Genomic DNA, 14,419 nt, shown 5'->3' with positions numbered 1-14,419 from the left:
AAAACTTTGCGTGAAAAGATGTGGTACACTATTTCACACATTTAGATTTAAAAACCATTTTAAAAGATTTACGTTGGTTTATTCAGAGTTGTGGGACTAAGCGCTTTGTATTTATTGAAGCTTAAAATTATCATTAAAGACACGTTCTCCCTTACATGGCAGCAATCAAATACACTCAGTTGCTGCGTGAACTACTTGTAATTTCCTTACTTGGGCTCGGTATCATAGTAACTTCTATAAAATGATTTTTAATGCCACTGAATTCAAGATGATTTTGTAAGAAGAAAGTTCATGTTATTTGACTGATGACTCATTAAAATTCAAGTTCATATATTTTATTTTGTTCCCTTTTAGTGCTACAGTGAAAATTATCTGAATAAGCCATTAAAATAAATTAGAAAACGTATGAAAACAAATTGAATCAGTCAGTGCGATTTCTCATCAACATTTAAACTGCCTCGGGTGTTGCTAGATATAGTCACACCATTATTTATTAAATGTACAACTAATTATATGTGTTTTTAAAAATTACAGGTCTGTTCCTTTCGGTTCGTTTACAAGTCATAAATAAACGATCCGAATTTCAAGTTCTCTAGCAACAAAAACATTTCTCAGAAATTAGCAAAACTTAGTGTAAAACGTGATTAAGGGATGGTTGCTCGTTTGAGCCAAAAAAAAAAAAAAAAAAGAGTATGTTCAAAGTGTGCCCCTAGACCGTGTTTTTAATGTAATGCAAGTGTACACATGGTTAATTTTCAGACTCCACCATTTTTTTTATCACCTCTTACCAAATGGAGCTCCTACACACAACAGCCTCCATGTCAAAAACGTTCTAAAATTTACCTCGATGAAAAACAGCTCTTTCTTCTCAGCCACCACTCTAGTGTTCCGTGGCCTTCCCGATCTCCAGACCTCAATCCATGTGTCTGTTAGCTTTAGAAGTACATGAATGCTTCATAAATCTAGACAATCTTTGATTTGCATTTGACCTTAAAGACAGCATTTCACTATTTTTGTAGCACTTCCCAGATCACACTATTGCAGTACATGTTATTTCATGATTTAGAAGGTAACTTGAAGTCATTGCCATCAGATTTTGCGTTGCAATAGTAAGTATCGTAAATGTGTAGTAAATGTTTAATTCATTGAAAACGCCCTCTGGAGGTTAATTTTTGAACTATTTTCATAATCTCAAATAATTTTTCATCCCTTCATTATATTCTACTCAACGTACTGAGTAATAGATTCATAACAAGACAACATTAAAGTAGGCTCGTTTAATAATTTCTATCCTGTATTTAACTATCTAATTGGATTGTTCTGCATACCTGAAATACAGTAAAACCTGTAAAGTTGACCACCTCTCTAAGTTGACCGCTATTTTAAGGCACAGAATTAGATCTCATGCTACTCAACCTTCATAAGTTGACCACTTGTTTAACTTTACCACTAAAATAGGGCACTGCAAGTGGTCAACTTACACAGGTTTTACTACACTCTTTCAATAAAACTGTGATGGCAAGTTAGTTTATAATTAATTATATCTCACTAGATAACGCATTGTGTTGATAATTTAGTATTAAAATGCATCCCTAATTCCTAAAATAATTATAATTTACTTATACGTAATATTTATCCATAATCCCATCCTAAATATAAATGTAAAATGACTCAGAATGTTCATTTTATTAAAAAAGTAACCGTTGGGTAAATGAAAATATTTATGATATTGGGAAAATGATGCATAAAATATAGAATGTGTTCATAGAATGTTGTTCATAGAATGTTTTTTGTATTTGATTTATTTGATTAACAGCTTTTTTTTTTTTTTTTTTGTACAATTTCATTGATCACCTACTTTAAAACCTCATTTGTCATCTGTCAAGAAATTTGCTGTGTTCAGTGAAAAGACATTGAAAAATTAAAAAAAAAAACAAACGATAACTTATATCGCTTTGAAGTTTTTCAGGGTCAAAAATATCCTTGGAATAATTTAACAAGTCAATTGAAAAACAAGTGACTAAACGTTCAATGTGAGCATTTTTAATAGCATTATAAATTTAATACTTTCAAACATTAGAACTAAAACATCTTCTGAAAGTACACACATTATTTTATCTGACACAGTTTAGTTCGTGTGGTTCAGTATTTTTATCTTAAAAGAAAACAACAAGTTCCTTAAGTTATTAAACGAGCGTACTTTCCCATATATTCAAATCTGTTTTCTGACATCAGATAAATATTTTTCCTGATTAATTTAGTCTTGATTAGAAGCAAAATTTGCCAAATAGATTTCCACATTTTAACTGATAAATAAGAATAGTATGTCCTTCTCGCGTATTTTTTTTTTTTTTAACTTTTTACGTGAACGATGTCAAATTTATTCTTTCAAGCTTCCAGGGATTTTATTTAAGTGATTTCTAACTACCTTTCTTTGAATAGAAAGTTTTAAATTTCTTCAGATGTATTATTTTAATGGTAAATGCATAGAAGAATGTGGGGCAAAGTGAAATGGTTAAAAAAACTTACTTTTTTTAATGTGAAAAAATTGGGAATTTGTTCGGGAAACTACAGTACATAAAGAAAGAACAATTATTTTATAGTAAAATAATATATTCATTTTGCAAATAAATCGCTCGTTCATTCTGTTTGTCGTTAAATTTCAATTAATTTCAACTGTACGCAAGTTTTTGAGCTTTTCATAAGAAACTTATGTTATTCAAGTTACCTTTTTCAGCAGTTGCGTGACCAAGCGTAGAAGAAACGAATTGAACTACTACATTACAAAAAAACTATTTTTTCAATACAAAATTTCTAAACAGAATAGCTAAAAAAAGATATATAAAAAAAAAAAAAATGAAGCAAGAATAATTTTTATGTTGATTTTTCAAGCCCCTGATAACTAAGTTTTTAATTTTACGTTGGAAATTACTATAAATTGCTGCCAAAAATATTAAGGACAAATAGAATGAAAAACATAAAATTAGTGCATCTACACAGATTATGTTCACTCGTATTTGTGGGGGGGGGGGGGTTAAAATAAAAATACCTCAAATTCCTACTTGTTTTTTGTTAAGCACAAGCGAATATCATTAAAACTTGGGAGAGAAAATAAATGTTTTTCATCTCAATAATCTCTCGCGCTTTGAACTCGCTTCCCTTTAATCAAGCTTTTTCAAATTTACGTCTATGGAAAAAGCGATCCTGTTTATAAAGGTTTTTTATTTTGTTTTTAATATCGAAAAAAATTTTTTAGAATAATCATATTCAGAATTTCTGCAAATTTATTGATTTTTCAACGCTAAAACAATCTTATTTCTATTTGTATTTTTTATAAAGAAAATGGGTTACATTCACTTAAGCGCTAATGATAGTTTTTTTGAATTAGTTGAAAAATTTAAAACACTTTGAAATACCTAAATATAAAAAAATATTCCTGAGCGTATTTTAACACGTTGACTGTCAACATCTGGTACCTATTTACTTGAAATATTTGTGATGTTACGATTAAACTCGGAATATATCAGTGCTAATATCGATAGATGGCTTCTGGGAAAAAAACAAAAAATCAATGATGGCTTGCACGAACAGAAAAGTTATTAAAAAGGAACAAAAAATACAGTTATGAAAAATAATTCAAATTCAAGAAATAAAATAATATTTTATTGTTTGTGGAACTTCTTAAAACACTTTTCCACACAATGGGCTGACTTCTCTCTACAGGCTGAGTACAAATAATGTGTTTCTCGCCCATTTTTTTGCTTGAGTACATACAGTGGCTACCAAAAGTGTTCGCATACCAACGATTTTCAATGAAATAGGCCCCTACCTATTGGTTAAATTTAATATTTAGGAATATTTATTTAATTATAAAATCTACGATCTATTCTTAACAAAACTGCATGAAAAATTTTAATAAAATATTAAAACTTAATTTTTTAAAAATCAAAAAACAAAAATTGCCAGAAATTTTATCTCACAAAAGCCTTTGTACACTTTTAAAAATGTCTATATATTTTTAAATAATCCAACTTTTAATTAAATTATTATTTAGTAGAATATCAATTAACATCCACAACAACATTTGAACGTCTGCGAATAGAATTCAATGTTTTTTTTTCTTTTTTTTTTGTGCAATTTCTGAGTAAGTGTTCAACCACACTTTGAGCCTTACTGTTTCTAGCTCTTTTTTCGTTTCAATGCCGTATTTTCGTAATCTAGCCTCAAGATGCCTGCAAATACGTTACATTAAGTTTAAATCTGGCGGTTAAAGAGAAATTTTCTAAATTTAAGGACAATTTTCGAGGTACCAGACCCAAACGTTGAAAACCAACCGTTTGCTTCTTATAGTTTTCTTGATAAAAAAACAAAGTTGTTTCCGATAACCAAATTGTTGGCTAATAATTTAAAATTGTCTTTAAAATATTTAAATTAACAGCGTGATTCATTATTTCGTCACAAACTTCCAAACTACCAATTCCTGTTGTTGATAAGCATGCATCAGGACTTGGCATGCATATCAGCATCCAAGATGCGTTGATTTTACGACGAAAAGCGTAAGCTTTCTGTTTTTCGCACGAACAAGAACATTTCTGCCGGAGGAGTTCCGATTTAATCCAGCTAATGAGAGAACTTGGAGAACAATTTAGGTGAAAATTAAGCGTAAAATATTTTATTGAATTCTGCAGAAACTTTCACAGCACTCAAATGTGTATTTTTCATATTTTTTTTAAACTGTAAATCTCCGATCACGTTTTGTTAACTTTCCCTGTTGACCTTTACTTACCTTGTTTTCGATCCGATTCTTTTGTTTAAAGCATTTTATCAAGTACGTTACCATAGAATGGTATAAATTAACTAATTTAGTTTTTTTTTTACGAATGACATCCATTTAAAATAATAAGCAGAATATTAAGGAATAAATAAACAAAAAAAAATAATAATAAAGCAAAATAACTTTACAGTGTCAACACAATGCAAAAATAATAATAAAAAAAACGACATGCGATAATTTTAACCATGAATTTATACGAAAATATTTCAGTGTACGATGACTTTTTTGTGGCGTATTTTTTCTCTGTTTCTTCGTTTTTTGATAAATTTCAAAAATAAAATGAGACAATGTTTTTAAAAAGCTACTTCGTTTTATTTAGAATGGCAAAGGAATGATGTGAAAAAAAAAGACTTTATATTCGAATTCCATTTTGCGATATTTTGCTTTTACTACAAAATTTCAAGGTGTGCGAACACTTTTGGGAACCTTTGTATATACATGGATTAGTCGAACGCTGTTTTTTCGGTAGGCGATTTCATTTTTTATGCTTCTTGATGATAACTACGCACTAGAGTTCGAGTTTTTAATAATATATTGTGATTAAATCAAATTGTCATTTTACGCCAGGTTGAAAATTGCCGTAGAAGCCGATGTGTTAAGTGAGAAAAAAAAACCCTTTGCGTACAATAAAGCGGGTCGGAATAAAGTTTGGCTTTTATTTCAGGTTACGTAGATGCCGTAAATATCCCCTCAGGAGAAAATAATTACTGTTTTTGAACAGCTGAAACTGAGAAATTAATGATCACATTAAAAAAATGGAATTTGCGAATCATTTGCTCATGTCGATATGCATTTAACGAAAAAGTATTGTTGAAATAAGACTATTCTCTAAAAAAATTATTGGGGGAGGAACTACAGACGCCGTTAACTTTTTTTCTCTCTTTTACGTAAAAGTGCTAAAAATATACCTACTAATACCCATTTATCCTATATAATGTTTGTGGAAATATTTTGTATGGAACTTTTTAATATTTATTTAACTTTGTACTTACATTATTATAAGTCTGAGAGCTAAAAAGTACACTATTTATTGAACTATGGTTCAAAGTATAAGAGAAAACACATTTTATATGTTTAGTTTACTTAAAGGCCATATTAACATTTCCGATTTTCTGGCTCTAATTGAATTTACTTTTAATACTTACACAACCAAATTTTTCCACTTTAACTTTTGTTCTGTGAATATCATAACAAAGTAGCTAAATTAAATAACTAAATTCAAAAAAATTTCTTTTCGCAGACAAATATTCAATTGTAAAAGTAATCAACTTCCTAAAAACGCTAGAACAAACATTTGTCTATGAAAATTTTCTCACTTATTACCATTTTTCACTTTAAAGATATTTTATTAAAATGTTATTATTAAAAATCTTGTAGACGAAAGTGAAAATTACTTCGTATTGATTAGCGAAAGATAATTACAAACATTAATATCGAAAAGAGTTTTACAAAATTACTTTTTTAATCCAGCTTTTACGCAGCAATATAAGTAAAAATATATTCTCTAACGCGTAAAATTCTTAAGAATAAATTTAATCATGAGAATTATTTCATAATACGACAGAAAGAGGGAAAAAAGGAAATTTCAGTGGAGAAATAATCATTTGTTAGATACATTTAAATAAGGATTGATAGTTTTTACTAAAAGCAATTGGAAGCAATCGGGATCTTATTGAAAATAAGGAATAAAGAACTTCTGATTGTTGTAGATATTTTTGTGCAAAAAGTTAAATAATAAGAAATAATTTTTGAAAATTTATGTACAAAGAAAACTTGAAATATTAATTCAGAGAAATTTTAAAAGGCTGTTTTATTGCCTGGTTTTAAAATTTCAATCACGCACCTTTTAAGGGAAAGTGAAAAGTTTAAAATAAGCAGAACATAAGCTGCATTTTTATTAAATGCAGTTATACCATAAAAGGTTATTGTTCCTAATTATGTATCGATATTTGACATATTAAAAAGCTGAAATTAAGGTTAGGTAAAAAGCCGAGTAACGTATTACGAACTGTAAGATACTTTAAATGCATTATCGTGTTAAAAATTTAGCACTCGTAAAACTGTTTCCTTTTAAAGGTTTAAAATTTGCACACCTCCCTTCAAAAGTACTGATACAACTAGTAATCTTTATAAATAAAACGAAGAATATATATATATATATATATATATATATATATATATATATATATATATATATATATATACATATATATGTGTGTGTGTGTGTTCCCTATACAAATCCACAGATTATTTCAGATCAACCGCTTATTACACACACATTATAAATAAATAAATATATTTTAGTTTTCAAACTCATATTCTCGACGTCATACTATTGATTCACATTTATAATATGCACGGATCTACTCAGCAACAGCTCAACACCAACCTTCAATCAAAAACAAATCAAACAACCGGTGCAAAGAATAGTTTCCCGAGAACAGTCTAATAATGTATTCCAACATGTGCATCCCTTCCCATGTACACCCGGTTGTTCAGACGGCAATCACAGAGGGAATGCCGAGAATTCCCAATCTTCACCCCATACAGACATCAACAATTACTCTTTAATAGACCTTCAACAAGGTCTTCCATCCCCTTGTGATCCCTGCAGGCGGTATAATTCCAGCCCACATTTTACCTGATACATTTGCAGGGATTCCCCCGATGCGAGCTCTTGTCACCATGATACTAAACAGCAAACAATGCATCTCATTAAACCCAAACCAAGTCTAACATGCAGACGCCATTCAAGCCGAACATACATGTTCCATAGAACTGCTGGTGACTGCAGTCTCGTTAAATGCAAGGCTGTTACAAGGCGCCATTTAAATCACGATTAGATTTTTAATTCATTTTTGATTGTAAAACTTGCCATTTTTTACGATTTTCACTACCCTCAGCGTCTAAGAATTCACTAAAACATTTTTTTTTAATACAACAGAATTCATTGAAAGCATACATGAAGAGAATAAAATTTCAAGTGTAATGATGAGCAAAATGTATAAAAGCGCTATCAGTTAATAATAATAATAATAATATTATATATATATATATATATATATATATATATACTTTCTCATCCGTTAATTAATTAATTAATATTTTTTTTTGTTGGTCTTCACGCTTGAAACCCTTGCTGCTATATCTTTAAACACTGTCTATTGTATTATACGAAACATTTCCAATCTTATTATCATTTAGTTTGAGCTTTGTTCGGTATTAAATTATTTTTATTTTTACAAAAGAAAGTTCTATGATTTTAAAGTAAAATATAATCGGAAATGATAATGATACAATACAATACAAACACTAGTGTTTCGGAAACAAATCCGTATGTTCGTGAAACAATTATATTGACAGAAGGTTTACTCGATGTTGCTGATTTAGGTTTTGCAATTCCAATTAAAGCACTAATGTATATTCTCTTAAGATCAGTTTCAGGATGATATTTCACTCGGTTTGCTCTTCATAACTGTAGTATGTATTAAAAGACTTAAACAAAGACCGGTCAAAAATTTGTGTGTGTGTGAATGTGTGTGTATGAGTATATATAGACGGAGATGAGTCATAAAACCTAATGAATGTTAAATTTCAAAAAGTTTTTTATAACATAGATATTGACTTCATTTTTCTCGCAAATATTAGTTTTTAAACTTCGGTACAAAAGAAAAATACTGTAGATGACTTCTTTGGAGTACTATTAAAAACTAAATGAAGAACTGTTACTAATTAAGAAGTGTACTAATTGAAATCCTTATTATTTCCTAACCTGTAATAGCCAAAATAGCAGGCAGTGTACAAAAATGGATGATATTCAAGTTGGAACTGGAGGGACTTTGTGACGTGGGATGGAAGCAATTGCAAGGTCTTCCTTCTATAAACACTGAAACAAAAGCCTTTTATTCTGTTTCGCGACTGCAATAGCGGCAGAGATCCACTGTCAGCATTTCTATAAGATAGCGGGAAACCTAGATGTTTCTTTCCTATATTGTATGAAAAACTTACACTGACATTTTATTGTATTTTATGCTTCAAAGCTACATTTCGGTGGGCCGTTAATATTTTACAAGTGGCATTAGAATCCTTCTTGTCTTGGTCAGTAAGAAAGTGTCCACTCGAGTTTCCGTAAAAAATATTGTGTGAGGTCTGAATGCGAAAATTAAAAGCGTATCTATATATTTAAAGGAGACGGTGTTTGTATCCGATGACCAGAAGACCCCACAGAACCTATAACCCATGAACTTGGCACAAAATTCGAACGTACCCCGGTGTGCCCCTTGAAGCCCAAATTCTAAATTTCAAATTAGTTTTTTTTCATACATGACTGATTAAACTAAAATTTCACGTTTCCCTCTAATTAGGGAGACCTTCCCCGTCGCCAAGTTTGGATTTATTTTTAACGTGTAAAAATGTAATAAAATTTCAGTTCATACAAATACAATTCTCAAAAAAGGATAAAATTTGGCTAATTTTGATATATTTGTTCTTTCTTAACTAGAGGCATTATTTATTCACAATAAGCTTCAAAACGTTCAGCTCAAAATTTACTCGACTTTAGAAAACAGATTATTTTTTTCTGAAAGCTATAACGAAGTTCGACTGATGCTCAAAAACTTGTGAGGATATTTGCTGCGGAGCAGCATCATTATGTTATGACTGTTGGCTCTCCAGTTATGATTCGTTTTGAAAAATACAGCTTAAACGTGCTCTGGTCTACCCTAGAATACTTTTAATAAAATACTGAACTTTAAACTCTGCAAAAGTTTTAATAATTCGTGACAGATATTTGCATGGAATACCAATTTTGGTTTATTGCTAAATGTATTTACGGCATGCAGTGACGAAGTAAAACTTTTCTCGCATATAACTGATCACCCAACCATGATTTTCCTAGCTGAGCTATTGTTTGTCATATACTACATAGCGCACGCTATTTTGAGACACCAAAAATGCATCAGGTTATATACTGCCTTTTTTTTCCCCTTTCAAACAGTTTTTATGTCGTCTGGCGGCGCGTCGTATCTTAATAAGTTAATGCAAGGAATACGCACAGTTATCATGAAAATAGTATAAAAATGGAAAGATTGGTAGATCAATTTTATTCATTTAATCGTTGCAGTATATAATGATTGAAAAATCAATTGGCATTGTACATTGAAACCAGTTTTGAAATGACGCACTACGTTTTTCATAACAAGTCATTAGCAATTTTTTCAGTGCCTTAGACCAGAATCATGGGAAAATTATTGTAAAGCAGAATAAATGAATAAAAAATTGAAACTTACAATACGAATGCGAGCAATTTATAATATATTAAACTGAGATACATATTTAGGGACTTGAAAAAAAAAATCATTGTTTCTATGCAGAACTAATTAATCACTATTATCCTTAAATAACAAAAATTCGTTTCAGTAAATATAATATTTACTGAATATAATATTTACTGAGTACTGAATTATTACTGAAATATAATATTTCGACCGGATTTTTACCTTTTATTATATTATGATGTAATATTTTCACATTAATACATATTATTTATAAAGCAAGATTTATTTAAACCACGTAATTTCAAAATTAATTAAAGTTGGTTAGATAATAGAAATTCCAACATTGTTTTATTCCTCGGCATGAAACGCTCGGTATATTATGCTGTAACACTTTGTCAAAATGCGAAAATTTGCATGAAAGGAAGTAAAGTATGAACACAAGATTCTTCGACACCATTTAAATAAAGGCTCTTCTCCCTCCTTTTGAAACCAGTAAAGTAATCTAAATAATTATGAGCTTGTAAGAAAATACAAAGTGAACACATGCTAGTTCACACGCCAGGAAAGATTAAAAACTTTAGGAAGTAAGGATAATTTTGCTTTATTTATTTCAAAAACACATGGCTGTAAAAGCATTATTTATGAGTTTCTCTGAAACAAACAGCTCGGTAATTTGTTTTATGAAGTTTTTATAATTACATAGCAACTTCCTTGTTTTATTCTAAATTGTGAATATAATGAATATTATGAAAAAAAAAATAAGAGTGCAAGACGAGATTTTGTAAGAGCAAAATGTCTAAAATAATATTTGCGTTATGAGTTGTGAATTAAACAATTATAAGCAATGTGATTTAATTTGTCTCTTTTTAAAAGTGCAAAACAAAAAAGTATGGTCCGAATCAAACTTTGAATTTTGTCTTTTTCAAAGTTACCAACTGTAAAAGTCGACTTCCTTTTTCCCCTTAAAGCATTACAAAAGAAGAAGAAAAAGTGTCTGACTGTGTTAATATTTTTCTTGTATTAGAAGAGGTCATTCCATGTCAAATCACACACCTAAAAAGGGAGTGCTCACAGATTTTAACAATATTTTTCAGGTTCATACCCATTTACTTAGTGGTATAAAAAAAAACAAATTTTGACCCTCTAGCTGTTGTAGTTTTTTAGATATAAGGGTTCGAAATTTTAATGTTTTGCTCCACCGGCTTATACTTGCCTGACCATAATTCTGGAACAAACAAAGTTAGAAACTTGAACTTTATATATTTTGCAAGTTTACATTAAGAATTTTAAAATGATATATTACTTGATACAAAAATACAATTTTTCATTTTGAAGGTCATGTTAATTAACCTTTAACCTTGAGTATTTCGAAAAGTTATAATTTTAAAAATCTGAAAAAAAAAAAAATGTATACACTGTTATTTTTTTTATTTGTGCCAAGTTTCATGTTGGGGCAACACTGGGATCATGCATAATTTAAAATTAATGTTACTTCGAGTGGTCAAAAATCAATTGCTGCCAATCGAAAGTCAAATATGTGTGCCCAAATGTGTCATAATCATGCTTATAATACAACATTAGAAAAATGAGAAATTCATTCAATGTGATGTACAATGAGTAAATTACCTAAAATAATTATACAAGTTATCCATGCAGTCAAACTTAACAATTATATACTTCTTCCTGACATTGTTTTGCTACGTTGCTTTCTGCTTCTGCAATTTTATATCTCCTTCCAGTTTCTGCACTTGAGTAAAAACTGGTTTCAAGTCTTCAAGCACACAATGCTATGGCAGTCGTTGACTGGAGTATTCCGTTGTCTTCACACGAGGCAACAAATTTACTCTTGTGTAAAGCGAACGCTTGGCAATGTCCCTAAGAATTGAATCAACTTTTTAGTTGATGAGAACCTTGTTCTTGTTTTTTTTTGTGCCAGCAAGACTGGCAAATTTGGGTGCTCTGCTTTACTTTTCCAACTGTGCCGTAATTTGGTGTGAAGTCCGTCTTCCACAATACACACATGCCATAGGGACCCGTTAATAGGGGAGGCAACCATTCACAGCATAACAACACATTCACACAAAGGAAGGACAAGTAAAGGAGAGAGAAAGTACATCCATGCCCGAGCAAGGATTCGAACCCGAGACCACCCCATCGCAGGTAGGGAAAATAGCATCTGTAAGTTAATCTGCAGACGATGTTTAAAATAGAGCAACTATAATTTTAATATATTTTTATATTTCTAATTTATTGTCTGCGAAATGTTGCTATATCATTATTTTTCAATTTATCGTCAAACATCCGTCGCATGAAACATTACATCATAGCCGATCCCCCAATTTTCCCAACATGAAACTTGGCACAAATAAAGAACACAATGGTGTGTATAATATATATTTTTTCAGATTTTAAAAATTATAACTTTTAAAAATACTCAAGGTCAAAAGGTCAATTTCAATCGACCTTCAAAATGAAAAATTGTTAAATCATGCATGATCCCAGCGTTGTCCCAACATGAAACTTGGCACAAATAAAGAAAATAATAGTGTATACAAAATACATTTTTTTTTCCGGTTTTTATAATTATAACTTTTGGAAATATTCAAGGTCAAAGGTAATTTTGAATGACCTTCAAAATTTGAGATTGCATTTTTGTATCATATAATATATCATCTTAAAGCGTTTTAAGAGCTTTAAAATGGTATCAAGTTTTTCAATGTAGTGCAATTAGAACAAAAGTTATGTGTGTTCAAAAGTAACTCCGTCTACCAAAATTCGATTTTTTGTAATGACCCCCTAACAAAGAATATTTGTATTAAAAATTTAAAAACTTGGGTTTTTACTTTTTTTACCAAGCACTACCTCTGTATAAAATTTTAGAAAAAGCGGAAGGGGTCAACTTGAAAATCTTACTTCTTTGGTCGATTTGATATGGAATGACCCGAAGTTTTTTTTTTCCTTTTTTTTGACAGAAAACATTGACAAAAAAAGGTGGTCAATGCAGTCAACAAACCAGACGTAAGGAATCGTTCTTAAACAATCTATTTTCATCATGAATCACACAGAACGACTGCATCAAGTGTTGCAAATTTGCAAACAATCCTTTAAGATTCGTCACCTATCGAAGAGTAACTAAAATTTGGCTCATTAGGTCGCTGATATATTTTTCAGTTGAAAATATATTCAACTGGAACATTTTTATTTTAGTTGTCAAGCCCCAATTATATAAAATTCTTTTAAAAGTTATAAAATTGCTATCCTTCACGGATGCGCAGAGAGAAATTGTTTGCTTTAAATGTTTATATTTCATCAAATTTTCGAAAATGTTTTTTAAAATTTTAGTGTAATGATTCTTTTGTATGCTGTAATTTTTTCTGAAAGTTTGGTAATTCAAGACGGAAAACTCGCGAGTTTAGAGCCAAAAACAAGAATATTGATACTTTTGAAAAAGAAAATGCTAATATCTTCGTAAATATAAGTGATACTTTTTTGAAAATGTATAAAAATATTGTACATAGTAAGTCAACTAATTGCTGAAGTTTATAGTTTATTCTCAAATATTTAACAAAAAGCTTTTGATTTTTATCAGTTTGTGCTGGTCTCTTAAATCCATGGATGATTTAAGTTTAATTGAAACCTGCCAGCTAAAACATACCTTTTATGAGAAAAAAAGTTGCAAAACAAACTGCTTCATATTTCTCCAGAAACTCTTAAAAATGCGAATTTTAGCAATGGATTCATATTTTTTTTGTCAGCCACTGCATTAATTTTCCTTTAAAAATGTTACTACAGTGCAACATATAATGTAGGGAAATGTGGGGCTAAGTGAAATGGTGACACATTTACCCTGCTTTTAGAGCGACCTGCCTAGTAATATTTTAACTATGTAGTTAGGCATGCAGTCTATTCTAGTCAAGAAAAAAAATGCCTCTGAAAATCAAAGAATATGATAATACAGGGATGTTTCAAAAATTGATACTCATATTGTAATATTTTGTTTTAAGTCAAAAATTATTTTCGCTGTTATTAGATGATAAAGTTTTTATCACTTACATTCGGTACAGTATTCATTTGTTTAATATTATGCTTATTTGTATTTCAAATACTTTGTACAGTTAGTCAAGTGCTTGCGGGGCAAGTGAAATAATCCATTCCCCTTACGAATTTAATCTATCTATCTTCTACTATATATTAAAATCTGTTCGCGTCCGTCTGTCTGTCTGTCTGAAGATCTATCTTCTTGAGAACCGCTGCGAATCCAGAGTCAAACGAGATACCGATCAATTCGAAATTTTCCAAAGAAAACAAT

This window comes from Uloborus diversus, chromosome 3 (genome assembly GCF_026930045.1).
Source record: "Uloborus diversus isolate 005 chromosome 3, Udiv.v.3.1, whole genome shotgun sequence".
Classification (NCBI taxonomy): domain Eukaryota; kingdom Metazoa; phylum Arthropoda; class Arachnida; order Araneae; family Uloboridae; genus Uloborus; species Uloborus diversus.
This window is presented reverse-complemented; position numbering follows the sequence as displayed.